The sequence below is a fragment of the Mus caroli genome, unplaced genomic scaffold, assembly GCF_978045245.1.
Source record: "Mus caroli unplaced genomic scaffold, Mus_caroli_1 scaffold_14, whole genome shotgun sequence".
In the NCBI taxonomy this organism is placed as follows: Eukaryota; Metazoa; Chordata; class Mammalia; order Rodentia; family Muridae; genus Mus; species Mus caroli.
In genome coordinates, this window is record NW_028227269.1 from 20650374 (window position 1) to 20676089 (window position 25716).

The 25716-nt window shown below is 43.1% G+C and overlaps 1 pseudogene; it reads left to right on the forward strand.

Annotated features, from left to right (window-relative positions):
* The first annotated feature begins 1341 nt into the window (after window positions 1–1341).
* Window positions 1342–22403, forward strand: LOC147001180 (uncharacterized; annotated as a pseudogene).
* The last annotated feature ends 3313 nt before the right edge of the window (window positions 22404–25716 follow it).

The following is a 25716-nucleotide window of genomic DNA, read 5'->3' on the forward strand; positions in this document are numbered from 1 at the left end:
AGGTTGTATTGTTGGCAGCAGCAGTAACCATGCCTCTTGCCTTGGGGAGTTAGAGGGTGTGATTTTAAGAACCTCTGGGTTTTTAAAATACGGCTGAGAATTTCTAAATGAGATATAGACGAAAATGTCCTAATTCAGATGATTTATTGGCCCAGTTGTGTCTGTGATCAGTCAGCTGTTGGTTAGAGTACTCTCTGAGAACCATCAGGCATAATATGCGCCCCCCCCCACCATGCTCTCCCTCTGGTTCTCGTGGGTATCCCCCACTTCCCACCCCACATCAGTACATTCTGTGATGTTCTCAGGGTGAAGCCTGCCCTACCACCCTAAAACTGTCATCAAGTAACTGGAGTGTCCCTAATTGTACAAGCTTAGGGAACAGGATCCTTCCTAGGGGTTGGAGTATTCTTCCAAGTCGAAGGTCATGGGTTTGAATTCCCATTCGGCTTGTACCATGGTCCACTCCCTATGCAAAACACCTGCCTTTACCCATGGCTTCTTAAGGCTGTGAGAAGGAGCACAGACAGAACATGGTCCCTATCATTGTATCCCCAACTGTCCCTACATCTTGTCCCGCTAAAGTGCCCTGGAGGATTTCACTGTCCTGTAGGGGGCGAGCTACCCACACTGTCTTCACTGGCCCTTCCCTGAGGTTTTGGAGGGGAATTCAAGGGGGTTCTGAGGCTAAAGGTGGGATTGGGGAGCAAAAGGGTGGGCTACTCTCCAGCCGGGAAGCCAGTATCCCAGTTCCACTCCATGCCCTCTGGGCAATGTTGCTAGAGGTCATGGCGGGTGCGGGGTGGGAGCCTGGCACTGTAGCCCGGGAGAGGGCGCGGCCTCGAACCACAGCATGTCCAGAAGTCAGACACAAGGTGGTGGCCCTGGGGCGCTGACAGGCCCTGAGCGCACATCGCCCTTCTTCCTGTGGCCTCAGCTTCCTGGCAATGCGGTGGCGGCGCGCGTCCCGATTGGCGGCCAGACCTTTGCCCCGCCCCGCCCTGGCGGCCCTCGCCCCATCCTCAGCCCGTCCCGCCCCTCTCCGAGGGAGGCGTGGGGGCCAGCGGCTGGGAGGCGCGCAGTTCCTGCTGGCTGTGCGCGCCTGCTTCTGACCTCACTTTAAGTGTAAGCGGCAGCGGCGGCTCCTGGAGCTCAGCGGGCAGAGCTGCGGGCTGCGCGCGCCCCTGCTGCCACCGGGCGTCCCGCGGTGGCTCCACCGCCCTATGGTGACTTCCGCGCCCGTGCTCCCCTTTATCCGATTCCCGGAGCTCCGGCAGCAACGGGATCGGAGCCAGCGCCCTGGGTGACTGAGGCGGCCGCAGTCTGCGCACCGGTGCCCGGGCGATGCCGGACCAGATCTCCGTGTCGGAATTCGTGGCCCAGACCCATGAGGACTACAACGCGCCCACGCCCTCTAGCTTCACCACGCGCACGGCCCAGTGCCAGGACACCGTGGCGGCCATCGAGGAGGTGAGCGGAAGCGTCGCAGGCGCTGGGCAGGAGGCCAGGGCCGCGAGGATCGCGCTGCGCCCTGGGGACCAGGTAGGCTTCCGCGCCTTGTGCCCTATACCCAGTGCTCTCCGCCTGCGCCCACACCCGGGAAAAGTTTCTGGTCTCCCTAAGCCGGACGCAGCCGTGCCAGCTCTGCCCTACACAGAAGCCCTTTGATCCCTGCTCTAGGGAGAGGCTGCTTGGCCACCTTGGGCCTTTTTTGGGAACGCTCCTGTCTGGTCCCATTTCCCTCGCAGGGTTTCAGGTCCTTTGCTCCCATCCTTGGAGAGGTCAAATTCGGCTGCAGAGTCCTTGGTGGCTGAGGCCCCGGAGTGATGGGTCTCCCAGCGCGGAGCTCTCCAACTTGTTCCAGAAGTGGCCCGGCAGGGGCAGCTCTGCTTTCTGAAACAACATGCACAGCAGATCCAGGGGACCCCAAGCTGCTTATTCAGGGGTGCCCATCCCATCTTGGAAGGCCTGGCAGTTCCCACTATGTACTGCAGAGCAGCGCTGTCGAGGGATATGGAGAACCAGCGCTTTGAGGTCCAAAAGGTCTTTGGTGGCCACTTCTGGGCTACCTGTGTGGTGCCCCTTGACAGTATGGTGAGCTCCTTTGCAAGGTGCATAGTCATCCTATTGAGTGGCTAAGCAGCGAGCTCTCCAGATCCTGGTGTAGAGGGACTGGGAGAAGGAAGCAGCTTGGGTTGAAAATTGAAGTAGGCTTGGAAGAGGCTGTGTGAGTCCATGTAGGGGCCGAGGCTGTCCGTGGCTTGGGATAGCCTCACTTACATCATTCTCTTTACCTCCCAAAGGAATTTAGTTTCGTTTTTTCGGCTCCGTAGGCTTTGTGCGTCCAGACGGACTCACAATAGGTAGCAGGAGAACGAGACACACACGTGTAGCAATAATGAACCCATGACTATATTTCCTTTGCTCAGAAATTTATGATGGTGTAGATATTTTAAAATACTTGTGCCAGAGGTTGGTGTTCAGAGAGTTTTGAAATTAAGCTATGTCATTACATCCTTTCCCCTTCCTTGAAGAAAGCATTTGCTATTAGGCTTCACCTGAAAAAAAAAAGAAAAGAAAAAATAGACTATTTTTCTTTCGTGTAAAATATTTGTCATTGTAGACCTACAGAGTCAGGACTAGACTCAATGAAAAATACTAGGTTCAGCATCCTGCTCTTGGAAGTGAGCAAGGGTATCCGTTCTTCTGTAAGGCCCCGGATGCCTGGCCTCAGCTCAAGTCCCCGGATGAACTGGCCAACACCCCACCTTCCCCAGAGAAAACCACACCTGATGCAAGCTGCAAGAGGTTTTATTATCAGCTAGTTGAGGACGAACTCCACCCAGGGCAGGGGAGTTCAACCGGGAGAGGTGACAGTAGGGGGCTTTTAACAGCTAGCTGAGGAATTGGGAGGAGTAGGGAGGAGAGCTGGGAGGAGTTCTTCTCTTCCAGGTGTCCTTGGTGACATTTACATGGCAGGAGTGAGGAGTGAGTTCTTTCTGAATTTTTATCTCCGTGTCCTCGGCACAGGAAGGCAGGCATCTCTGGTTGTACAGTATAGAGACAAAAAAGCCTTTTGCTGGCTATAGAGAACAAAGAGCTTCTTTCTAGCTGTATTTTTAAAGATCAGGGAAAACAAGCTTGGGGAAATGTTTTAGGGGCAATATCTTCCAGGGAGAAATGCTTTAAGCCAGGGTCTCACACTTCTCCTTCACCACCACCTCTCTTTCTTTTCTCTCACCCCTCTTCCAAAAGATCTGCTTGTAAATCTTTTGTAGTGAGTTCAGTGAGAGCAGATTGCTTTAGTCCACTTTTCTCAACCTGGCCTTTAGGTGCCACTGATGCCTTTAATGAGGCCATTGGGGGATGAGGGGGATGAGAGCCCCTCCCCCATGAGGGCCCTTGAAAAGCACTAGGAAGATAGTCACAGTGTTTTGAAAATACATCATTAATGCTTATGAAAATGATTACATCCAAAAAGGTAGGATTCCCTCTGTGGAAAGGACACTTGTGTGTGATGTCCTTAAAAGACAGCCCATGTTTATAAAGTTAGGACACAGCCGGGCGTGGTGGCGCACGCCTTTAATCCCAGCACTCGGGAGGCAGAGGCAGGCGGATTTCTAGTTCCAGGCCAGCCTGGTCTACAGAGTGAGTTCCAGGACAGCCAGGGCTATACAGAGAAACCCTGTCTCAAAAAAAAAAAAACAAAAATAAATAAATAAATAAAGTTAGGACACTTCTCTCATTGTATTGAATCAGTTATTGAATCAGTAATACTGGCAGATGTTGGAAAGCCAGGAAAATACAAGTTGCAATTAAAGTTGGCATGGCCTCTCTCTGATTATTTTTAGTTTATGTTGGATGAACCCTAAGCTGCTTTTCCATGCAGTGTAGGAGATTACCCAAGAGCTCAGTTACTGGGTAGATTAAAGAGAGACTGGATTTGTTCATTCTGTCAAATTGCAGGCTGGCTTCATTCAGCCTCCTAAGCAGAAAATGGATTTGAGTTGGAAACAGGGAAAACCTGAAATCTTTGCAGGCTTATCTCATTTTAAGTAAAGCCAGCACCCGCTCTAAGATAATAGTGTATATGAACTAATTTGAAGGGTGAAAGGACTCAGTGTAGATTACTTAAAATAATGCTTTCTTTCTCCTCCTACTTTATTTAATGTTCACTTCCAATACAAAGTGTTGTTCTCTCTCTAGTGTAGTAAGTAACACACCATGTTCACAATACTTGGACTTTAAGCAAATGTCTTTGTATGGTGAAATGAGACATTAGAGTAGGTTTTGTGACGTACAAAATGTTATGAATTTCATAGAAATACAACTAAAAAATTAGTCCCTGGTCTTCTACTTAAATGAGTTATGGAATTAGTAAACTTATCTGATTAACTTTGGCAAACCTGATTGCTTCCAATGGAGAATATGTCTAGCCATTGTCATTTTCTGACTGAAATAGTCTTTCTTGGCTTGCACACCTGTAGCTAGAATGTCAGTAGTTCGCCAGTGTGTGGCCTGTATTACAGGTATCAAACTGTTGTGTTTAATTTCTATCCCTGCTGTGCAGATAAGGAATTTGAGGCTAGGAGATTAGTTCAGGTTATAGACACAGCACGTGGAGTTTGAACTTGGCTGGATGCTGCATACTCAAACTGCATGGCTTTTTCTAATGTTTAGTGATGGTGCATTCTCAAAACTGCCCATAGCTAGATCGGCCACCTCCAAGTCAGGCTCCATCACTTTTCCAGTTGTATGAATTGGGATGAGACCCTCCCCGCCCACACACTCTTTTACCATTTTCAGTCCACTTCCCAGTCTAGATAATCATGTCTATTTCTGAAGGTTCTGGTACAGTACACAGTAGACTTAATAAATGGTAGCTGCTTTACCAGATTTCACTGTAGTAAATATATAGTCCCTGGAATTAGAATGGAGCAGGGGAGAAGGAAATGGATGAATGGATGAAGGTGTGCATATAAATGGAAATTGTTGTCCTTCCCCCTAGGTGTGCCTGTGTGTGTGTGCCCGTGTGTGCCCGTGTGTGTGTGTGTGTGTGTGTGTGTGTGTGTGTGTGTGTGTTGTCTCCTGTGCTGACTGAGCACAGAGGCTGAACTTGCAATGCTTTGCTGAATAAGTTCCACACAGCCCGTCTCTGCTCTCCATGAATCCTGGAGATACCCATGCAAGTTCACAAGCTTGTGTAGCAAGCACCAAACCCCCTAAGCTGTCTTCCCAGACCCCATGCATTCTCTCTAAGGAGCTTATTGTCTTGGTAACAGTTGAGAGTGTAGCTGGTTTGAAACTTTTGATTTCCTGTTGACTTTCTCTGGGTGACTTACTTTGCAGAGTTTGCAAAGTGCGGAGTGCAACTGGTGTCAGATTTGTGCTTTGGAAATGAGGAAGAAAATAAATAGTTGTGGCATAAATCTGAAAACTGAGCTGTGCCACCCCCCACCCTCTTCCCAGCTTTGATTTTTATGTCTTAGTTTATTTAAGCCTTTGGTTACTTCAAAATATTCTGGAAATAGAGAAACATTGTGTGCATTCTTGGGACACTCCTGTTGTTTGTTAGGGCTTCTTCATAGCTCCATTCATCCCTACCCTGCTCGTTTGGCATTGATGCAGTTTTAAAAATAAATTTGATATTGACTCTTAAGTATTAAAATTTAACTTTTTCCTTCCATGGCCATGAGTCTCTTATTCTGTTGTCCTTGGTTGCCTTGGAAATCGCTTTGCTGTTTTAACTGCAAAAGGAGAATGAACATCTAGACTGTACAGACTCCCAGGGGATGCTGTTCATGGGGCCAGGCTCCGCCTAGCAGTTTCAGTGGGAACTGGCCTTGCATTTGATTCTGAGTTGTAGTCCTTTGTGACTTGTTTGTAAACCAGCTCCTTCAGAATCCCAGGCTAACAGATTTCAAATCTATGGTCAGAAGGATGCCCCCTTTTTCTCAGTGTATCCTTGGAAGGGAGTAGGTTAACAGGCTATCATTTTATGCTGTCCCTAAATCTGAATTGGTATCTCTGGGACATCTTGAATCAGTTAGGGTGGAATTGGTTTCCCTCCAGCTGAATTCAATTTCTCTTTTATGATTAGTAGTGCAGTTACTATGATACCACTCCTTGTGCATCCCAGCTCTTGCTGTGGTTCATTTGGGACCTGCTGCTGTGTGTTAGGTGAAGGGATTAGACATCTCTTCACTTTGAAAGAATCTGTGGTTCTGTGGGGAGAAACCGATTCTCCAGGCAGATCAGTCATGTGAGGTCATGTCTGCCAGAGCATCCCTGGCGATGATGTAGAGAACAGGAAGACTGGGACCACTTACATGTGATCAGAGCATCTATGGTGATGATGTAGAGAACAGGAAGACTGGGAATGCTTATATTTGATCAGGGATGTGGATGAAAGGGCCTTGAATGGAAGCCTGGTGTAAGAGGCTCCAGGGTGGTTTAATCCAGCCTTCCATATCTGTGTCCCTACTTTAGGGAAATATTTATCCACTTTTGGGCTGGTGATCAACTAGGCCTTTGGTGGAATTTTCCTATCCATCCAGGCTGTAGAAGGCTGCTTAGGCCAAGAATTTACAGAGGCCTTTCATGGTGGGCACTGCACTTTTGGCTTTTAGTCAGCATTGTAGCCCAAGAATGAAGTCAGCTCTTTGTTAACATTACTTGGTCTCAGATGCTTGGTGGTCACATGGGTTGGTGGCCACTCTGTTGTGTGATGTAGATTCAGGACTTTGTTCTACATACTTGCAGGAAGTCCTGTTGATGAGCATAGGCACTTGCAACTGCAAAATGCTTCACCTGACAGCACCAGTCAGTGTGGTGTGGAACTTGCAGAGCCTCGGGTTCCATGGCAGAGCTGTGGAAATAGAGTGTGCATTTTAACAGCACTCTCAGGAGCAGTGTGTGCACCAGGGTTTGAAAGTACTGTTGTAGGCTGCCCTGAGTCCTGGCTGTGTTCAGAGTTGCCGGGTGGGTGGGGGGGCGGGGGGGTCTGTGGACTGGAAGAACCTGGTTCTGTCTCCTGAATTCTGATTTCATATGATTTGGGTGAGGCCTGGAGCTTTTATATTTGTAAAAGGCTCCTCCCTAGTTGATAATCACTGATAGAGAGGTGATTATGTCAGGTTGTGTGCCAGGTAGTGATGAATCAAGGTTATGCATAACTTGGGGAAAGGATGTGGGTTTGGAGGGGAGGAAACTGAAGTCAAGACAGGCCTCTCTGCAGAGGTGACTTTTGAGCAGTCTGGAATGTAGAGGCTGCATGCTTGCAAAGACCTAGGCATAGATGAGTCCTGGAAAAGAGCTGAGATGTCAGTATCAGGGCAGACAGAATGCCTGTGATCAGAGGTGAGGGAGAGCAATGGGGCCTGTGTGGAGGGGTGGCTTAGGTCCAGATAGCACTGGGCTTTACCTTGGGGAGAGAATTTGCACATTGGCTGTGGAGTGGCACAAAGCTGTTAGAGGGTTTGGGGCTCAGACTCCCATGGTCTGATTTCCTCTTTAGGATTTACTTTTTATTGATTTGTGTCTTTGTGTGACTTTCAGAGTGCAAATGCCCTCAGAGCTTATGCAGCCAGAGTTGTAGGCAGCTGTGAATTGCTTGGTTGTGGGTGCTGGGGATGAAACTTGGAACCTCCAGAAGAGCAGGAAGTTCTTTTAAAATAAACCATTTCTCCAGTCACTGCTTCACAGTTTAAAGACATTTCAGTGCTTGTTCCTAGGACTTGGAGAAAAGCGGGGAGACCAGCAAAGGAGTAGGGGTTCATTTGTGTCTGCAGTAGTGGCAGTGTAGAAATGTCCTTTGAACTGGGTTTCATTCCCTGATGATACCTGAAGCATCATCTCCAAGGTAGAAGTGGCACTGTCCAGCATGCCTTAGTGGTAGAGACTAGCTCTACTGTGAAGATTGGCTGGCTGGAGGCCTTGTATTGAAAACAGTCCTTTTTTGCTTGTTTGTTTGTTTGTTTTTGTTTTTGTTTTTATTTTTGTTATATATATTTTTTCGAGACAGGGTTTCTCTGTATAGCCCTGTTTGTCCTGAAACTCACTCAGACCAGGCTGGCCTCGTACCCAGAAAATCAGCCTGCCTCTGCCTCCCAAGTGCTGGGATTAAAGACGTGTACCACCACGCCTGGCTATGACCAGTATTTTTATGTGCTTTAATTCTATGTTAAGAAAATGTGCTTTTGCCAGATGGTTGCCAGCCAGACATATAAATAATATTATACAGATTGTGCAGGCTGTGTTTATATATTTAGGGAATATACATATATGTATAAAATAACAAATGAAAAGAGAGGTAATGAATTTGAAAGAGAGCAAGCAGGGATATATGGGTTGGTATAGAGAATAGAAACGATGAGATTATATTACACTTTCAAAAAATAAAGAAAAGTAATTGTAAAGTAAGAAAGCATTAAATGGGCTTATTTAAGATCATTCCTTTTTGAGAGAGGTCATATAGGCACAAAGGAGTCATGTGACTCTGGGTTTCAGCAGTTGACAAAACAGGAGTTCTGACCACTCTGGTTGGTTCTTCTATGTCCTTTCACTGTGCAGAGGTGGGTTTCCCTAGTGCAAGTCCTAAGTCCTTATTTCTTCAGAATTCTGGTACATAGTGAATATCAGCTGCAATATCCTGCAACATGAGATAACCCGTCTTTGATTTTTCTAAGTTCCCTTGGCTGATAGCCTTTCTATATTAGACATTAGAGAGACATTCTATCAAATTTCCTTTCTATATCCATAGAGAAATTCATTCTGATTTGAGATATGTTTACCTAGAGAACCTGTCCTAATACAACTGTGGCTTTTCTCTACTTTGCCACTGATGGTGATGTGCTGGCTACCAAGAGGGCTCAACAGTGTTTCCGTTACATTTCTGGCTTTCCTCCCAGGGTTGTTTGGTATCATCTGGTGAAAGGGAGCTGCAGTCTCCTTGAGCCCAGCACTGAGCCCCAAACAAAACTCTTGTTTCCTAAATCCCTCTTTAATGTTCATTGGCTGGGCACCCTCCCACTCAGATTGATAACCCCACTGCATCTTGGGTAATGGGATATGCAAGCTCTTCCCCTGGATTTCAGGAAGAAGAAGGCAAGTGCTGTGAGGCAAGCTCAGGCAAGGTCTGAAGTCAGGTCCTGGTAATGCAGGATCATTACTCACAGAGGGCAGGAGCAAGCAGCTGACTAGCCTGAACTGGAATTTGTTGGGAACTAAAAGGGGGCTCTGCGGAAGAAAGGAAAGGGGGGAAGGCCTACACCCTGCCAGAGTTCCACCTATGATCTGGACAGAGATGTGGGAGAGCTGCCATACACTCTCTGCTCAGCCCAGGGTCGGCATCCAAGCCTTTGACCAACTCTTTGGGTCTGAACAAGGGGCAGCCCAACCTGGGAGCCCTGGGGCTACTTTCCTAAAGCCTTGGGGTTATGGGAGAGAGTGATGAGGGATGAGAGGTTCCCACAATGGTGAGAGTGACACAGTGGATCTTGACTGGAGTACAGGAAGGCTTTCCATGGGGAGATTAGAAAGGGCTCATTATGAGAAAGCCTATCCCTTCCTCCAAGAGCAGTGGGCCTTGATGAGAGAAACGTTCTATGGTTTTAGAGCTTTATTATAGAAAGGCAGGGAGAAAGAGAGAAGGTAGAAGAGAGAGAGAGGCCCCCCTAGAAGGCTAGAAGGGGGAAGGCTACGTAGAAAGAGAGTAATAGGGAGAGAGGAGAGGAGAGGAGAAGACAAAGCGAAAGGAAAGAGGAGAGAGGAGTGAGAGAAGTGAGAGGTAAGAGAACAAAGGAGTGAGAGCAAGAGAGATAGGAGGGGCTGAACAGCCCTTTTTATGGGCTTTACTGTTGCTAGGTAACTGGGGAGGAGTTTAGCCTGAAGGTCAGAAGCTTGGGACTTTGCCTACATGACTTTTAGCCATGCTTCTCTTGTGGTGGCTGGGGTGTGGGTGGGGGACTGTAACTTAGGCAGGAGCCTGAGTTCCAGAAGCATGAGGGAATTAATGCCTTCCTTGTCAAGTAAGGGAATTATCACCCTTCTGGGGTTCAGACCTCAGCTCAACTGGAGACCAACCTGTCTGTGCATAGCCCAATGTCCCACATGAATGTTGAGTTCTCCCCCAGGGCTGGGAGGGGTAAGAGTCCTCTTGGGGGACATGCTCAAATGCTAATGTAGTGCAAACCACAGCTGAGATCTGGAAAAGGTGTGGCCCTGGACATGAAGCACACTTTAAGCTTGAGGAAGGGTGAGACCCACTGGCCAATCAAGGAGGAGGGATCTTCCGGGTGGCTTTCTCCAAGTTCACTGTGGCTGTGCAGGCTTGAATGGTTCTCTGTGTCCTGCTCTGAGCTCTGCTGTTGGGTGCTGTGAGAGGACCTCAGGGAAGCTCTGATTTCCAGGCATGGTGAGCACAGGGTTACTGCCCACAGAGGGTAGGGGCAGGGTGCTGAGCAGTGGAAGCTGGGGTGGTGTGTCCTCTGGATGGGAAGTATAAGCCATATGTGAGCATCTGTGAGGTCTCTCGTGTTGCTCCTCACTTGCTCCATCGGGGTGACCTCTGAATAACTTCCCTATCATTGCCCAAATCCTTTGGACCTTAGTTAGGCTGGCTTGTGAAAACTAGGGTGGTTTCTTTGAGTCTGTAGCACACATGTCCAAACCCCTTTGTCTTTTAGTATACATTAAGAAGACAGGTAAAAATCTAATAGGTCTGATTTCATACATCATACTTGTTTTTGTTTTGTTTAGGTTTTGTTAATTTTTGTTCTGCTGCAGTTTTTTCATATTTTTTACTTCATATGTTTAGTGATTTGATTATTATTTGGTAAAGGCACTTTAATAATTTCAGAATTTTTTATGGTTTTATTGAAAAATTATAGACCTCTGAGAGGATATTCTTCTATTTCAATTGTTTGTAATTTCGCCTTCACATATTTTGTAGAAGTCCCAGTTGTTTATTGCCATGAAACATTTAGAATCCACATTTTTTGACCGAGATATCAATTTTTTCTCTTCATCTTGAATCCCTGAGATTCTGTCTTCCTTTATATTCTGTGGGTAAACCTTGCCTCTGTAGTTGTCAGAGTACAGGTAATCTCATGTCCTGCTCTGAGGGACTTAGCAACGCTTATGTCATTTACTGCCTCTCACCTGTGTTTGTTATCAGGCGTGCTTTATATACATCAGCCACCAGCTATAGCAGCTCTCTATTTTTGTTCCCTGTCTCTGTTCTCTGCACATGTACGCTCTCTGTCATCTTCCCCTCATGGCTCTCCTTCTCCTCCCTGTCTGTGTGCCTTTCTGCAGGTCCTCTTGTGTACTTCTATCCCTTCCCCAGGTTCTCACTCCTCTCCCTTCCCCCAAACAACCTCTTCTGCACTTTATCTGTTGCATACTTTAATTTCTCAGACCTGCTGTGATGGGATAGCTTGGATTTCTTGGTTGCAATTGTTCCTGGCTGTTACTCTCTATGTTGCTATGCTGGTGTGTAGCCATCTCTGTTTGGGTGGTTATTGACCTAGGTACTGGCCTCTGGGTTTGTCTTTTTGGGTGGGAGTTTTGTTCCTGGGTTACTGTTTGATGCATGGATTTGAAGAGAGTGTTCACTGACAATTTCCTATTTTACTGACCTGTTTGGTGGGTATGGTCAACAGTGGATGCTTTGTGATATTAAAAGCTGGGAGAAGAGACAGGCAGGAACAGAAGATCTTAGTAATCCACAAGGAGACATAGACATGAGAGAGAGGTCAAGTACCCCATGGTGTTTAATACAATGTTGGAACAAGTGGGAAAATTGAATCTGGGATAAGAAATCAATCAATCATGAAGTTGATCTATGGAAGCTTACAATGTGTCCTTTCAGGTATGGAATGTGGTTGATCAGGAGTATTTACTCAAGTGGGGGCTGAGACACAGGGATGAGGCAGGAATGGATGGGCAGGTGGGGATTGTCTATAGTGTTTATAGGAGGCTTGCACAGGAGGATAGGAAATTTCCAGTGGTATTCTGTTCCAGTGATAAGGGCAGCTGATATTAGTGTCTGCAGTAACAGATAGAGAGGTAAGTCTTTGGACAAAGTCTAGTCTACAGACAGGCATGGTTGTGGTTAACCAGGAGTTTCTGTCTATAATCAGGGGGTTAGGAATAGAGATGAGTTTGTAAATCCCAAACAGTTTGCTTTTTGAGAATGTACATTTGTACATTTCAGCAAAAATCCCATGACCAAATCCTTTTTATCAACAGCCAGTTAAGGTACATCAGCAGGATCAAGCTACATAGAGATAACTAAGACCTCCGATAGTAAACAAAAACAAAAACAGCTTACCCATCATGGTTGTCAGATTTTTTTTTTGCCCCCCCTTGCTTGGTTCCTGCACATTATGCTAGACATGCACTTTTTAAAATATTAACAATGCTGATTTGTATGCAAACTCCCCACTCTTGTTGTAACTACAATAAATACTCAAAACCTCTAGACTTGATCTCTCAGTTTGTACCTAATGGGAATTTGACTGCTGAGAGTCCTTGTTACTGATAAGTCCTTGTTACTGATAAGTCCTTGTTACTCATAAAAAAGACCTCTGTGTTTTTGCATTGGAATAGGCTCTGTGCTGGTAATCGCAGTTTCTGTGACTTAGGCATAAAACCTTGATGCATTGACTGGAACCCCAAGACGCTCAGGACTCCTATCTGAAGGGTTTAAAGACCGCTGATGTGATGTGTCATTGCTGTTCTTTGTGTGAGTGACCTGTCTGTCAAAAATGTATCTGTGTACCTTGGTTTTTTTTTATTTTTCTTGATTACTCATGGAGGGAGATGAACAAAGCGAATGTGGAACTCCAGTGAAGTGGAAATGCTGGAGAGTCATGGCAAGAAAGGGCTAGGAAGATGTTCCAGGGCCTAGAACAGGGGTTGTGTGCCCCTGGTCTTAATTTCTGGGAAGTTACAGCAGTCTTGGAACCCTGCTCCATGGCTCACAGCTGCCATTTTCTCCTCTGTACAAGTGGTGGAATCTGCTGCGTAGCCTTCACCTCCCCCTCGTGGCCCTCTATTATGTGTGTGCCACTTTAGTATTCTCTTACTGAGAGAGGAAGTGAGACTGTTTCCATCCCAATTGATATAGTTACTCACCTTCCACCTTGGGTTAAGTCCTTCTTATCAAGAGGACCTGTACCCATTAAATTGCCCCTGACAGAGAGCTCTTTATGACCACATTCAGGGCAAAGTCAGACTCTGCAAAACGGTGGAAAGGACAAAGACCTCATTTTTCCCCCTTGTAAACAACCCTGTTCTCAGTCTATATGTGACTCTGTAGTTTTGAACTTGGAGCTGTCAGTATATGGGAGGATGTTTTTCATCCCTTCCAGCAAAGTTGGCATATCTTTCGTAGAACAGCAGTCTTATTTCCGGGTCTGTGGGGCAATCTGCTCCTCTATTCACCTTCCAGCTGTTTGGCCAGCTCTTTGGTCTCACTGACCTGGGAATCCAGGGTTAAGGACACTTCACCACAGGGCAGTGCAGCCTCTCTTCTCCCCATTCCACTGTATCTTCCCGTGCTCTAAGCAAGGAGCCCTTCCCATTTTATCCTGGCTCAGAAACTACTCCAACTTTCTGATGTGGTGGCAGGGGTCCTGTAATGATATGGTTAGATCGTTGGTTTTGGAATTTTACAACTTTCTCATTTATTATTGTCTCTGTGTCATAGTTGTTTTAACTCAACATTTCAGACTACTGTCATCTGAGGGAGCCTCATTTGCAGATGTGCCCTCATCAGAATGGCTGGTTTCTATGTCTCTGAGAGAAAGTATTGATAATTGATATAGGAAGACTCTTCCATGAAGGGTGGCAATATTGGGAAGCAAGTGGTCTTGGATTGGATGAGAGAGCTAGGTGAGAATTGTAGCTGCCTGTGGCCATGTGAACTGGGTTCCCCAGAAAGGCAGCCCAGGGCTGAAAGACATCAGAGGGCAACAAAAGAATGAGGCCAAAACAATCCTTTTTGTTCAAAGCCTCTGACATTTACTGAGAGTCCAAGCTCATAAAGACGGTAGGCCCATCCTCTGACAGCCCATTCTTTGTGCCTGGAGCCAGCCCATAGGCGATCTACAGGGCTTGTCTCCAGATAGTCTCCAGGACCTTTTAGCAGAAAGCAGAGTATTGGAGAAGAGCAAATAGAGCCATCAAGGTCAGAAGGCTCTACACTAGGTGTACTGGCTGGTTTTTCGTTTCAACTTGACACAGCTGGAGTTATCACAGAGAAAGGAGCTTCAGTTGAGGAAATGCCTCCATGAGATCCAACTGTAAGGCATTTTCTCAATTAGTGATCAAGAGGGAAAGGCCCCTTGTGGGTGGGACCATCTCTGGGCTGGTAGTCTTGGCTCAATAAGAGAGCAGGCTGAGCAAGCCAGGTGAGGTAATCCAGTAAGTAACATCCCTCCATGGCCTCTGCATCAGCTCCTGCTTTCTGACCTGCTTGAGTTCCAGTCCTGACTTCCTTGGTGATGAACAGCACTATGGAAGTGTACATCAAATAAACCCTTTCCTCCCCAACTTGCTTCTTGGTCGTGATGTTTGTTTAGGAATAGAAACCCTGACTAAGACACTAGGTAATCTCCTTCTTAGTGGCAGCAAGGTCAAAGTCTGGATCAGCCTGCTTCAAGGCTGAGGGAGGCTACAGAGCACGAGAGAGTGACCAAGCAAGAAAGCAAAGCAGGAAGTAGTGTTTGTCAAATGTTTTTGCCTTCATTTTCTAGCTTTAGTTTCTAGTCTGAGCACCCAGTATGGTAGGCTGTCATCTGACAGAACCATGTAAAACAAACATTTATTACCTGAGATGCTTCTGCTCAGAGGAAAGCAATCACATCAGCAGAGTTGCAAGGTAGAAAAACAACAACAACAGCAACAACAGCAATTGTTTCAAAAGCTGATTTTGCTGCTGGACAGAATCTCTGGTCTCTTTTGAAGGAATATGGAAAATATTAGAAATTTAGATGGCAAAAGTCGGAGAAAGCTGTACATGGAGCTTAATCGGTTGTTCCCATAGGGTCTGGAAGATAGGAGTGTTGACAGTAATGCAGCCACACAAAGTTGAGGTCATACTATTTCAGTGGAAAATGGACTGAAAACTTTAGGAAGAAGTCATTTGTTTGATATTTTGGCCAAAAAGAAATCTTTTTTTCTTGGCTTATGTCCTGAGATATTGAGAATTGAGTAAAAATTATTGCCTGATTTGTATATTTTTATTCTATTGATAAGTGTTTGTTCAATCTTCCTATTTCTTAATTCAAGTTATATTCATAACGATACACCCATCCCATTCCACCTTCCACAGTCCCTCATCACTGACTACCTTTTATCTCCCCAGAGAGGGTGGGAACCACTTGAGTATCCCCCTACTATGGCATGTCAAGTCTCTGCAGGGTTAGACACATCCTTTCCCACTGAGGTCAGACAAGGCAGCCCGGTTAAGGAAACAGTTTGCAAAGTCAGGAACAGCTTAAGGGACATGTCCCACTCTGGATGGTGGGGGCATCCGTCCCAGCCTGTGTGTACTGTTTGGTTGGTGGCTCCATCTCTGAGACTCTCCTAGGTTCCAGGTTAGTTGACTCTGAGGGTCTCCTCAAGGCCTTCCTATTCTTTCAGAGCCCGTCAATTCTTTCCCCAACTCCTTTAAAATACTCCCTGAGCCCTGTCCAATGTTAGACTGTGGGTCTCTGCATATGTTTCAGTCAGATGGTGGATGGAGACACTCAGAAGACAATGATGCTAAGCTACTATCTACAAGTATAACAAATTATCCTCAGTAATGCCAGCCCTGGTGTTTGCCCATGGGATGGGTTACCAGTAGGGTAGGGTATAGTTTGGCCATTCCCTCAGTCTCTGTTTCAACTTTGTGACTGCCTTACTTGCAGACAGAATAAATTTTGGGAGAAAAAGTATTTTGTTTTCTTGGTGTACTGAACACTTCACTGGTGGTTCTGCCTGACTGCAATATGTCACCTCTTTATGGTCCATAAATCAATGCTATATATCTAAGCTAAGATCACCTCCCTAGCCGCATTTGTGCCCTCCCATTCATATTCTCAGGCACATTCCACAGATGCCTCCACCCTAACTCTCCCAGCATCTGCTCATTTCATTTCATTTTCCTGGCTTTCTGGCCTTCTCTTGTCTCTTACCACACCTGTTCCTAACACTCCCCTTTTTTCTTGACTACTGTCCCATCCAGTTTTCTCCCTTCTACCTGCCTCTTCTGTCTCTTTCATACCCCCTTCTGAGTGAGATTCAACCATGCTCATTTGTGCCTTGTCTTGTTTACTGTCTTTAGGTCTATGAAGTGCAGTGTGGGAATTCTGTACTTATGGTTATTATTCACTTGTGAGTATGTACATGCATGTCCTTTTGGGCCTGAGTTACCTCATTCCAGATATTAGTTTCTAATTGTACCCATTTCTCTGCAAAATTCATGATGTCCTTGTTTTTTATATCTGAATAGCATCCCATTTTGTAGATGAAACATGGTTTTTTGTGTCCACATTTCAGTTGAGGAACATCTGCATTCTTTCCAGTTTCTAATTGTTATAAATAAAGTGGCTATGAACTTAATGGAGCAAATGCCCTTGTGGGTATGTGCCTATGAAGGTACCCTAAGTGTCGCACTTCCTCCTGCTTGCTACGTTTTAAATTAATGGGAGGAGTATTCACAGTGTTTCCTCATCCCACGATGGAACCTTAAACAAAACCTGCTGCAAATGTGGTCCAAGGGAGGCAGAGTCCGTTAATTTTGAAGCCAAACTTCACAGGATCATCCACATTGTGCTGCTTTTGGAAACTGAAAGATGAAAATACCATGGTCATAGATTCTTTCTCTATGGTTTCAGTTTAGCACCACTCCAGCCATCTTTTGTCAGAGTCAGGATCCCAGGGAAGACTCTGTGAGAGTTCCTTGCATTTAGGTGGTGAGGTTGATGCTTGAGTTGCATTTTGTGACCACAGGTTGTGGAGAAAACTAACGCATTGAGAAATCTGCCATGGAGAGATGCTAACAGGGAGATGAAGTACCCAAACTGAGAGATGTATGAGAAGTTACAGGAAGAGTACCATCTATGCCTTTAGGAATTGAAGTCCAATGTGTTTGAGACCAAGCTATAGGATTTGGTGTTTGCCCTGCTGTTTTTCTTGTCTTTGTTCAATCTTCTCTCACTGTGTCCACATTCCTATTGATTGGAATGGGAAGGGGTATTCAGTGCCATTTTATGTTGGAAAGATATAACTTGCTGTTTGATTTTGCAACTTTGCTTTCTGATGTGGCTGTCAAGATATTGTTTTGAGTGTCAGCAGAGACTTTAGACATTTGAGCAGTTCAGGAGCATTTCTAGATTCATCTTGGGGAAGATGAAAGTGTATATACACTCAAAATTTTCCCTTTTCTTTCTTTCCTTTTTTTATTTTTTGTTTATCCTATGAATTAGATATTCATTATCACCCTGATCACTATCCCTACTCTAGGTCCCTGCCCTCATAGACTCCCTCCTCCCAATCTCCTCTGTTTCTCCTTTGAGTGGGGTTGGGGCCCCCTATGTACCCTGTGGGCACATAGATTATAGTCTATTTTTTTTTTTTTTTTGGTTTTTTCGAGACAGGGTTTCTCTGTGTAGCCCTGGCTGTCCTGGCACTCACTTTGTAGACCAGGCTGGCCTCGAACTCAGAAATCCGCCTGCCTCTGCCTCCCTAGTGCTGGGATTAAAAGCGTGCGCCACCACGCCCGGCTATAGTCTATTTTTTAGGATGGCATATTCTCATGACATCAATACTGCCTGAGGGTTCAGAGTCATTGTATTCTGGGTGTTGATGTTTCCCCAAACTCTTGTGTTTGTTTTGAAATTTTTAAATAAATAGGAGTGTTTTGCCTGTGTGCGTGAATATGAATATCATGTGTGCCACATCGTTAGTGTTGTTGGAGGGTGGACTCAGAACTCCTGTTCATAAAGCCATGGGTCACGTGAATGCTAGTAATTGACCACTGTTATCTGGAAGACCAGCAAGAGCTTTCCACGGCTGAGTTATCTCTCTCTTCTGCCTTATGCTGCTTTTTATGTTCAACACTTATATTAATATTTTCCTCTGTCCATTGGTTCATTAAATGTGCCTTTGTTGCTAGTAGGTTTTACTAATGTTGCAGTTTAAAGCGGTACACTTCCTGTTTCTGCTAGATGAGTACAGAAGTGCAGGGAATGTATACTTCTTTGTAGGAACTGTAGTACACAACTGAGTTCTTTCTATCATTTTTGTCTCCGTGGTTGATTTTTGCAGTGGAGTAAGGGTCTTAATATGTAACTTTTGCAGTCCTGGAATGTGTTACATAGAACAGACAGGGATCCAGCTCAATGACGTATACCTGTCCGTGACTCTGGGATTAAAGTCATGAACAAATACACCCTGCTTGTCCATGGTTTTTCTCTTTAGTGATTCTTCTTACAATTTCTGGGATGTGTCCTCAGTACTGTTGATCTGTTTCACCCTACATCTCCCTCTCAATTGAAATTCCTCTCGAAAGTCTTTACCCTATTTATTTAAAATGTTCATAAGCAACACAGGTGAACCTTCAACTCAATTTCCTTTAAAATGTTATGGTACTTAGATTATAACTTCTGTGTCCAGAAGTCAGTGGAGGAAGCACCAGAATTACATGAATATATGGTCAAGGAAGCGTACATTTACTTTACAGTGATGTCAGTACCATGCTTTGTGATGTACACATGTATGGGACATTTTAGGATGCAGTGACTTATGATGATGTGCATGTGAACTTCACTGGGGAAGAGTGGAATTTACTGGATCCTTCCCAGAAGAGTCTCTACAAAGATGTGATGCTGGAGACCTACTGGAACCTCACTGTTATAGGTATGACTGTGAATTTTCTTTTGCTTTTCAAAATAGTGGAAAGACATGTCTCTTGGTGAGTGATGGTGCTCTGTTATTACAATTGAGAACAAGGAAGACTGAGCTGAATAAATAGTGTCCAGTGATGTGAAAATTCACAGTACCATGAATTTTGCCTCATTTCCAATACTGTATCATTCATTTTTCTGGTATTGTCTTTTAGGCTACACTTGGGAAAACCATCATATTAAAAGACATTGTCAAAGTTCAAGAAGAAATGAAAGGTAATTTTCATGTGAAAGCTTATGCAATTATGCCTCTAAGGAAATTTTACTATGATATGGAAACTCTAAATCAAAGCAGGCGTGTAAAATGTCAATACTTGTAGTGTAACTATAATTAAAATATTTTTTTAATATTTATTTATTTATTGTATATAAATACACTGTAGGTGTCCTCAGATACTCCAGAAGAGGGCATCAAATTTTGTTACAGATGGTTATGAGCCACCATGTGGTTGCCCGGATTTGAACTCAGGACCTTCGGAAGAGCAGTCTGTGCTCTTTATCACTGAGCCATCTCGCCAGCCCTAATAATACTATTCTTAAAAAAAATGTACTGATTAGATGTAGTTATCTGATTTATTTATCAAAGCATTCCTTCTTTAAAAAAAAAAAGACGAGGAAACATTGCCTTAAGGGATACCTTTATTCAATTTGTACCTCTATTAGACCTATACTGATCTGACAATGTGTATAGACTTACAAGACTTAGATATTGCACATCGAATAGTGATAAATATATATGCAAAACCTTCCGAAAAGCAAATAATCCATGGGAAAGTTGGTGATACTCATATTCTTATAGTGAAATTGATCATTTGTTTAGGGTACAGTTTATGAGAGTCAAGAGTGTTGTCATAGGAAAAACCTTAATTGATATATTACACATCTATGAGGAACAAAAGGTCAAACAGCATGAATGCAGCATGTAAACCTTTCATCTGTTACTCTTCTATTAATGTATATATATATATCATGTGTCACAATGGATAAAAGCCATGTGAGCATAGGGATATTGAAAGAAGCAATGTACCGCTTTCTATCCCAGAACTGTGAGAAAATTGTAAGATTCCATCTTTGGTAGACATTCTGAATATGATAAAAGTTTGCAATGAATTGGTTTTCTAATTTTACTGGGAACTTCCCAAAGCTCACACTGTAGAAAATCTTTATGGGTACTAGGAATTTGTAAATTTTTTTGTTTGTCCTGGTTCACATTCAAATGTGGTACAATTCACGTATAGGAAAAATTATGAAAGCAATTACTGTTATAAAGCTATGAGTTGTTCTATTTTCCTTCTATAGATGAAATACATCATATAAATATCCCGTATAAAAAGGATATTATAAATATCCGCCATGTAATAACCATCACAGATATCTCGAAAGATGCAAAACAACCCATAATGAGGGAGAACACCATTAACATATAAAGTGATAAAACCAGATGATCTGGTACATCTTTATCAGTAGACCAATTTGTAAACTTTATTCATCTTGATGAAATGATTGAACAGGGAAATTAATATAGTAACCATATCACATGTGCCAATTTTCATTGCAGGTATGTAAGCAATCATAGTGGAGAGAAACTCTATGAATGTAATGAACGTTCTAAAGTCTTTTCATGTCTCAGTCATCTCCAATGTCATAAAAAAAGACAAATTGTAGAGAAAACATATGAACATAACCAATGTGGTAAAGCCTTTCCAACACCCAGTCATCTTAAATATCACAAAAGAACCCATACTGGAGAGAAACCCTATGAATGTAATCAACGTGGTAAAGGTTTTACAAGTCACAGTGGTCTCCAATATCAAAAAAGAACACATACTGGAGAGAAACCCTATGAATGTAATCAATGTGCTAAAGCCTTTGCAAGACCCAGTCATCTCCAACGTCATGAAAGAACACATACTGGAGAGAAACCCTATGAATGTAGTCAATGTGGTAAAACCTTTGCAGGTCACAGTCATCTCCAATATCATAAAAGAACACATACTGGAGAGAAACCCTATGAATGTATTCAATGTGGTAAAGCCTTTGCACTATGCAGTAGTTTCCAATGTCATAAAAGAACACATACTGGAGAGAAACCCTATGAATGTAATCAATGTGGTAAACCCTTTGCAAGACCCAGTCATCTCCACCGTCATAAAAGAACACATACTGGAGAGAAACCCTATGAATGTAATCAATGTGGTAAAACCTTTGCACAACTCAGTACTCTCCAACGTCATAAAAGAACACATACTGGAGAGAAACCCTATGAATGTAATCAATGTGGTAAAGCTTTTACAAGTCACAGTGGTCTCCAATATCATAAAAGAACACATACTGGAGAGAAACCCTATGAATGTAATCAATGTGGTAAAGCCTTTGCACAACTCAGTACTCTCCAATGTCATAAAAGAACACATACTGGAGAGAAACCCTATGAATGTAATCAATGTGGTAAAGCCTTTTCAAGTCACAATGGTCTCCAATATCATAAAAGAACACATACTGGAGAGAAACCCTATGATTGTAATCAATGTGGTAAAGCCTTTTTACAACACAGTCATCTCCACCGTCATAAAAGAACACATTCTGGAGAGAAACCCTAGGAATGTAATCAATGTGGTAAAGGGTTTGCATGACCCAGTTATCTCTAATGTCATAAGAGAACACATACTGGAGAGAAACCCTAAGAATGTAATTGGTATCATGTGCAAAGTCAGAAAACTAAATGTACTAGAGAGAAGCCCTATGAATGTTATCAATGTGGTAAAGCCTCTACAGGTCACAGTCATGTCCAGTATCATAAAAGAACACATACTTTCCTGATATAGCTGTCTCTCGTGAGGCTATTCCAATACCTGGCAAACACAGAAGTGGATGCTCACAGTCATCTATTGGATGGAACACAGGGCCGTCGTTGGAGGAGCTAGAGAAAGTCTCCAAGGAGCTGAAGGGGTCTACATCCCTGTATGCAGAACAACAATAGAAACTAACCAATACCCCCAGAGCTCATGTCTTTAGCTGCATATGTAGCAGAAGATGGCTTAGTCTGCCATCATTGGGAAGAGAGGCCCCTTGGTCTTACAAACTTTTTAAGCCCTAGTAAAGGGGAATGCCAGGGCCCAGAAGTGGGAGTGGGTGGGTAGGGGAGCAGTGTTGGGGGAGTGTATTGGGGGACTTTCAGGGTAGCTTTTTAAATGTAAATGAAAAAAATATCTAATAAAAGATTGAAATGTAAAAAAAAAAACCATACTGGAGAGAAACTTTATGAATGTAATCAATGTGGTAAAGCCTTTGCAGGTCACAGTTGTCTCCAGTATCATAAAAGAACCCATAATGGAGAGAAACCTTCGAAACCTAATCAATGTGAGAAAAGACTTTTGACAAAGTTATTGTCTCTATAACCAATGTGATAAAGACTTTTTACAACTCTATAGTCTCCATTATTTTTAAAGAACACATAGAAGACAGAAACCTTAGGAAGGTAATCGGTGTTGTAAAGCATTTGATGTCACGGTCATCTAAGATGACATAAAAGATCACATACAAGTGAGAACCCACGTGAATGTTATGAATGTTGTAATGCCTTTGCATGTCATAATTCTTTAGGCACACACAAGACAAACTGCATGGCAGAGAAACCCCAAATTAAATATTTGCTTTTCTGAGAGTTGGTTTGGTCATGAGATCTGTTCCTAGCCATTGAAAGGCTGAGGGAGAAACCCTCTGAGTATATTTAATATGGTAAACCCTTTGCATAATTTTGTAGTCATCTTCATCATGGAAGAATTTGAACTGGGTAGAAACATTGTGAATCTATTTAGTATGGTGAAGCTTTTTCATTGAGCTTCTTTTTATGTATATACTCCTTTTTATGAGACTATTCATACTGGAGACAGATGCTATGAATGTCAGCAGAGTGGTAAAGCCTTTAAGTTGTTGGGTCCAGTAAGGCTCAACACAACTCATACACCAGGACAATGCAAAGGATAAGAATTTATTGGGCTGGGTTGTGGTGGTGCACTCCTTTAATCCTAGCACTCGGGAGGCGGATGCAGGCAGATTGCTGAGTTAGATGCCCAACTAGTCTACAGTGTGTTCGAGGACAGCCAGGGCTACACAGAGAAACCTTGTCTGGGGAAAAAAAAGGAAAAAAAAAGAATTTATTGGAATTAAGTCACTACTGATCAGTGAGAGACACAAAAGTATACTCAGAAGTTTATCTTCAAAACCCCAGCGCCCACATGCAACCTGAGACAGAAAGTTGTATAGCTTTCAAACACAAAAACCTCAAAGTCCTGTGCCAACTTACAGCTACATTTTCTCCCAAATCAAAACTTGTTTTTATTGAATGAGTCAATAAATGGTGATTGCTAACTCCTTGTATTTTGTTGTTGTTGCAGCTGCGGGTGGTGTTGGTGTTGGGCTATGTGTGTGCTTTCCCTTCTTTTGTAGACAGTAAGAGATTATTTACTACCTGTGTTTTCATGTGTATCCTTTACTTCCTCGGGTTAGATTCTACCTCTATCTCTTTGTGTTGGTCAGTATATTTAGAGAGAGGTTGTTTAAATTTGAGTTTATCGTGGACTATCTTAATTTTTTTCATTTACGGTGTAGTCATTTTATTACATATTAAAATCAAGGCATCTGTTGTTTCTGCGGCGCATGTGTACAAACCCTTCTGGCGTCTACAGACTCCAAGGAGAAGACATCTGTGATTTTAATAGATCTTCCTTTATGTTTTTCCTGGCTTTTTACCTTTGCAGGTTTTAGTATTCTTTCCTTGAACTATATGTTTTGATTATTACACAAGAAGAGACTTTATTTTTTGGTCCCTTCTGTTTGGTGTTTTGATGATTCTTGTGTTTTCTTTTTGTTAGGAAGCTTTTCTTCTATGATTTGGTTGTCAATACTTTCTGAGACTTTGAGGGAGCATTCTCCTTCCTCTCTTCCTAAGTATTCTTACGTTTAGTCCTTTTACAGTGTCCTGGATTTCCATGATATTTTATATCAGGAAGATTTAGACTTAATATTTTCATTGTCTGATTTACCCATTCCTTCTATTGCTTATTCAATGATTGAGATTTTTCTTCCATGTCTGTGTTCTGTGGGTGAACCTTGCCTCTGTAGTTCCTTTTTGCAGTCCTAAATTTTTATTTTTACTATTTCCTAAGATTGAGTTTTCTTTTTTGTTTCTATTTCCACTTTTATGTATTGAATAGGTTTGTTTACTTCACCCGTTGGTGTGTTCTTTCTGGACTTTATAGGAATTTTGGCTTCCTCTACTTTTTGGTTTGTGTTTTCCTGGACTTCTTTGTGGAATTTATTGATTTCCTCCAATTTTTTTTGTTTTCCTGGATTTCTCTAAGTGATTTGGTCATTCCCTCTTTAAGGTACTCTTTCATCTCCATACATTTGGGGCTATAGTGTTTTTCTTGTAATGTAGCTTTGTTGGAATATTTAAGACCTTCTTTGACAATATAAATGAGCTCAGAGTCATTAGCCTGAGAGTGATTAATGCTGGTCCTTATTACATTATAGAGTACCAATGTCATGGAATGGAATGGCGCTATCTAAGCAAAGTGTTCAGCTTAGATTTAATCAGATGTGTGATTGATTCCAAGGTTGTTCTTTCTCCTTACACTGGACAGGGAGCCAAGTGAGGCACTTTTTGAAAGAGTTACTTTTTGTGAGACACCTGTTTTTATCTCTAACCTTGAAGTCACCATTAAAAAAAAAATAGAGCTGATGGTGACAGGGTAAGCAACTTTGTAATTTTCCAGCGTGTATTTATTCATGTCTTGTGCATGAAGTCAGACCAGATTGGTAGATATGTAAATTGGGGACTTTAGCTTGGTCCAAGCAATATTGAGTTTCTTACTTTGGAGATATGTCCAATGCACTTTCAGGGTTTAGTCAGCTCAGATGATTATGACACAGGCCTTATTAGCTGTGTCATATGACTATTGGCTGTAGTTGTGTGTCATGTGACAGATCATAGTAACTGATATTGCACACAGGAGCCAGGTCAAAGAATATTGAATTAATGCCATTTTTTCTGCCAGATAACACACACACACACACACACACATATATTCAATTATGTTTCAATTTTTCCTTTTTTAATTAATTTTTTTATTTATTTAAGTACGTCCTGTTCCTGTCCCATTGTGGACAGAGAGACATGTACCTGGGGTAATGAACCAGCCCCTGGATGCTCCTTGGTTTTTGGCTGAGAGGTCTGAAGTGTCCAGGTTAGCTCACAGATTTGTTCTTCCTATCTGGTTGCCATCCTCTTCACCCCCTGAAGTCAGTACACTGACCTGTCCTTATGGACATTTCCCCCTATGACAATATACATATATATATATATATATATATATATATATATATATATATATATATATTCATCTCTATATCTACATATCATCTATAGATCTTCAATCTATACATCTCTATATCTATATATCACCTTTAAATCTATATATCTACATATCTATACATCTATATGTATATATCTATATATACCCCTATCTATACACCATATATCTATACATATATCATTATATATTCATATATATATATGTATATATAAAAGTCTATCTATAAGTCTGTCTATATGTTTAGCTTGATGTAGCCTTGTCTAAAAGGACTGTTATGTTCTAGGTTTTAGACGTTCAGCCTGAGAGGAAACAGTATGAGTAACATTTGATCTAATACCAGATCCTCGACTCTGGACCCATATTTTACGATAATTTTGGGGATT